Source organism: Neltuma alba, unplaced genomic scaffold (assembly GCF_004799145.2).
Source record: "Neltuma alba isolate B1F8T4 unplaced genomic scaffold, ASM479914v2 tig00010337_pilon, whole genome shotgun sequence".
NCBI classification, from domain to species: domain Eukaryota; kingdom Viridiplantae; phylum Streptophyta; class Magnoliopsida; order Fabales; family Fabaceae; genus Neltuma; species Neltuma alba.
The window spans coordinates 94,161-99,430 of NW_021635247.1; positions in this window are offsets into that span (position 1 = coordinate 94,161).

The window sequence follows — 5,270 nt, forward strand, 5'->3', positions numbered from 1 at the left end:
GAACCAGAGGAATAGCGAAGACGAAGGAGAAAATGGGAGGGGAAAAGTGGACGAAGGGAAGGGAAAGAGAAAGAAAAGAATAAAAAAGAAGGTCGCCTCCCGGACACCGAAACAAGAATGAGCGGGTATGTGTGTGATTTTTTTTAACAAAAACCAATAGTGAGTCACGTGAGCCCACACCAACGCCTTCCTAAACCTTTTTATTATTTATTTTATTTATTATTATTATTATTTTAATAGATAAGGGGGTCACTCCCCCTCTCCCAAACGTACGGCAGTGGGTGGCCACGTGCCACCCACTTGCTTTATTATTATTTATATATATTTTTAATTATTATTATAAATATTTTATCAAAATTATGATTTATAATTTAAACAGTAAGATTAAATTTATGTAAAATTAATTAATCCCATTTTAATGAAACTTAAATCCTAAAACAAAATTTAGAATGTTACATTGCCAAAATTTGACAAAATTTTTCAAAAATTTTGAAAATTTTGAAAGTTTTCCCAATCTTCCATCACTTGCTTTTGGGTTTTGCATCGAATTATGGGAAATCTAGTGAGGATTGTTGAATTAGGTTGTTTTGATAGTTATTTTTATGAGTGGTATTGGTGTAGGAGCTTAGATTTGAGGTGAAATAGGATCTAGAGAGTCAGAGGGCTCTCTGTGTATCTAGGTCGTGACCTCATTGTCTTCATATTGTGACCTGGAGGTTAGGTTGAGAAGGAGGGCTCTCTATGAATTGAAGTTGCGACCTTATTGTCCCAGATTGCAACTTGGGGAAAGAACTTGGTGAAGGCTCCCTATGCATTGAGGTTGCGACATCACTGTATCAGGTCGCGGCCTGTAGCCTGTCTGAAACCCTAAAATCCCTTATGTTTTTGTGACCTGGATACCCTCAGGTCATGACCTGATAAGAAAAATCAGAAAATTTCTTCTATGAAATCACCTCTATACCCTAAAGTTTTGAAGCTATTTACCGTCATACCCTTCAAACCGACCCTGGACTTTATCTAAATACATCCAGGTACGTAAAACCCTAATACCTTTTTTGTAATTTCACAACCCAAACCCTTAAACCCATTTCCTCCTTCCCATTCTTTTCATTCTACGTATTCTCTTTGTTTTACCCACCAGAAGTCGTGACCCACTGCTCTGAATCTTGCAACCTACTCTCATTTGTCCTCTCCCAAGCTAAATACTCACAATACCTCTCTAAATCTGGTCCCCAATCTATCTTTGAAGACTCCATTCCAGTTTTAACCTTTATAGAGTCGCAACCTGAAGTTTGAAATCACTTCTCTCTTATTCCTTACGTGCCCACTGCTTCATCCGCTCTTTTCCTCAAGGTATTATGTAGTTTCTCTTTGATTCCTTTAGTTTTGGTTTTTGTTTTTTGCGTTTTGTAGGTTTTAGATAGGATTTCTTTTATTTAGGTTAGGTTTTAATTAAGTGGAGCATGGAATTACTGCTTGGGTTGCTCTTAAACTGGTTTTGAAACTGTTTAGGATTAAAAATTCTATAGAAAACTGGTTTTAGATGTACTGGATTTTAAATTCTGGATTGCCTGCGTTTTTGAAAATTCTAGAATTCAGGTCATGACCTTGCTGTTTTAGGTCATGACCTAGGTGTATAGAGAAGGTTTTGAACTATTGACCCACCTTTTTTTGTCTGCCTACTGTAATTTTTTAATAAATTCTGACTCTAACCTGAAATGGCTTTTTACGAACTTGGTTTTGAGACATTACAAAGTTAGAAAACTTGAATCTCGACAAGATTTTTCCATGGTTTTAAAGATAAAAGTGCTTTCAATTCCAAGCATTAAGGTTTTTCCAAGGTGAGTCTAGGGAGTAGCTGATTGTTTAGAATCTCTGGGGGAGTACGGGTTTTCTAAGCTTAGTGTTAGGCTTAGTTTTTTGTTGTTTCAAGTTGTTTTGGTTTTATGTTTATTAAGTTGTTTTGTTGTGTGTTGTTTGGCCTTGTGTTTAGATATCTCGCATAAAGAACCTAGATACTTCTAGAAGGGATCACTCCCACGATGAGTCCTAGCTCACAAGGGCAGAAGCAGTAAGCATGTTTGTAAATAAGGGGTGGTACAAGAAAGGCACTTCCTGAAAACCAACAAGTATAGCTTTTACAAGCTTGCTATGGAGCAAGGCTTTAGGGAGCTTATTGTAACATCCTGATTTTTGGGCCTAGAAGTACTAGAAATAGCCTGAATGGGATAGGCTACCAGACCCCTTTTTAGTAGAGGTCCCAAAGATGAGAAAGGAAGTTAAAGCAGTTTCAGGGACTAAACTGCAAAGTGAAAGTTTTAAGGGGCTAATGGGTAATCAAAGTTAGAGGCTCCAGTAAAGTCTCAAAGGCCTAAAAAGATAAAAGAGGCTAGATACAAACCAAAGGTTAAGTTAGAAGCCTCAAAGAGATGGTTTTATGAGGTTGAGCCTAAGCAGGGGTAAAACTGTAAATTCATAAAGTTATGGCCATCAGGGGTAAAAATGGAAAGTACTTAGAAAATTCTAAGAAAATCCCAAAAAATGGAAAATAATATTCTAAGGCTCTTTTGTGAAGAGAGATGATGAAAATACCCCTGAGGTAACTTAAAAGGAATTTATAAGTTTATGGCTCAGTTTGATATGTAGAGGTAGATTTAATTGTTTGAGTCATAAGGAAACCTCAGAAAATTATAGTAAAATGGGGGTGTATGATCTAAGAGACTGTAGAAAATTATAAAATTAGTCTCATCCCCAGAATGTTGGAAATTGTGCCCTAGGGGCCAATCATTGTGCTGTGAACATTGTTGATTTATGAATTTATTAATTATGTTATCATATTTGCATGTTTACTGTGATGACTATCCTTGGATAACTCATGATTTATCCTAAATATCCCTGGTCGGTCATCTATGTGGGAGCAGAGATGAAATAAGACCAGTATGACTTTAAAGATATATAGAGATATAAATTAAAGTCATAGGTACATGTAAGAGTACAAGGTGTTGGACCGACCCGCTATGAGAGAGCTGCATGGGTTAAGTCATAAGCTTCTCTCATATACAAACCATGTCACTGTGCCCTTTGACATGAGATCATAATGGATTCCTACATGAGAAACGCTTAGCTTTGACCTAGTCAAAAGTCACTTTTAACTGAGTGATCATAAAGACTATGTTCAGGCTTAGTGGTTTTTCATGCGGAGGAATGTGAATGGTCAAGATGGAATTTGTCCCTCACATTCGTAGAGAGATATTACTGGGCCCCTCGATGAGTGAGTTGAGAAATGTATGGCCATACTATAATGGAAAGGTAGTTCCGTTTCTATACTCAGACTACTCAGGGATCGAGAAAGTAACGGTCATGAATAGGAGGATGACGTTCTCCATGCCTCATCTATGACCAAAATGTCGTGTGACAAAAGGGACGTGATATGGTTGTATGAAAGGTTACATCGTTCAACGATCCTCATATGATTTGGGTAGTCGTGATGTCTTGCTAGAGACCGCTTACGACTTGTGAGTCATTATAGTTAATGGCCCACTGCCAACTTCATATGGGCCTACAGGGTCGCACACAAAATAGCCCAACACGAGTTATGATGTCCAGATTCATTGAATCTAAGATATGTCCAGATTCAATGAATAATATAGGGTGGACGTGTATATATATATAAACGTATATATATATACATATTATATAAATATAAGAGATATTAATTGTTAGATTTAATTTATAAGGATAAATTAGATCTATATCAATTAATTCCGTCATATCTTTGTTTTGAATTAAATAAATAGGTCAATTAAATCTGTGAGACTGATTTAATATAAACCATATTTATTTAATTGTTCTCTTATCTGATTAGGCAATATTTGATATTTTATTAATTTCGGAATTAATTTAGGATTAATTTCAAAATTAAAATATCATTCATAATACCTACAGCATCCTATATATTTGATATTAGGAGCTAGGGTTTTGTGTGTGAGAGTGAAAGCACTTACAGATAAGAGACGGCCAAAAAGAGAGAAGGGAGGACGGATTCTTTAAAAACCCTAGACGGACAAAGATGCTAGCACGTCGTTCGAGATTGAGAGCTATTCATGTGGATACCGGTAGAGGAAGCCGACCGGAGTTGTCGACTTCGAACGACAAAGGAGGCGAGCAGAGGCGTCCTGAATGGCGGAATCACCGAGCCACCAAGAAATCGAACACCGAAGGTAATGCTTCTTACTACTTGACTTAAACACGATCGGTAGATCCGGGCAAGGGATTGAAAGTTTTAAAATTTATCTTCCGTTGCGCGTTTATCAATTCCCTGCAGTGGTATCAGAGCCGTACCGTTCTGTGTTTAAGTTAGGTTCGGTTGTTGATACATGTGATGTATGTTAAATTTCTTGGTCGATCATGTGCGCTATGTCTGACTAGTTATTTATGTAATTCGAATTGAACATGCATATTGTATAATCATTGTGCGAAGATAATTGTTATGAACGTAGAAGATAATCGTTATGAACGTAGGAGATTATGTATGACATATAGGGAATCCGAATTGAAATTGAAATCGTTTGTTACATGTGTGTGCGATTATGCGTAAGGCGGTCATGTATGTGATACATGTGTGTACATGATTAGCGGGACCGCCGTGGCTATCTAATCGTAGCGCGACTTAATCGTAACCTATACTGCCTTTCTTGATGTATGAATGTTTTAGTTTTGTAACATTATTGCCCTTCACATAATATGAATATTGATTCTTGACTGTTTGGGTATGGTGAACAATATGGCTCTAGATTACAAGTGTTGTAATTTTTCTAAATACGGCCTGCGTGTCGTGCCTTCCTCTAATTTCTCTCCATGTACATTTTCTTCTCATCTCACTCCCCTCAATGTTAAAAATGAGGTTTCTTTATGTAATTTTCTTTTTCTTATTAGAGAGCTCCTCTCATTGGCTTGAGGGGACTTAGGGTAGGTGAGCCATATTGAGTCACGTTTAAAATCATGCATCTTATGATTATGTTACTCTATGTATGTTTTATATGCATATTACTTGTATGAGATACAACCGCGATACATGCATTCTAGTAAACCAGATAGTTAATTAAGCCCTCTAAATGAAATCTTAAGTCATAATGCCGTCAATTAATGAACACTTGTCAAAACCTCGATCACTCACTTGTAGCCTCCACCAAAGTGGGTGCATTTAAGTTATCTTGGGGAGATAAGCAAGAGTAATAGTGCTACTCACATATGTTTGTTATTGTTTGACT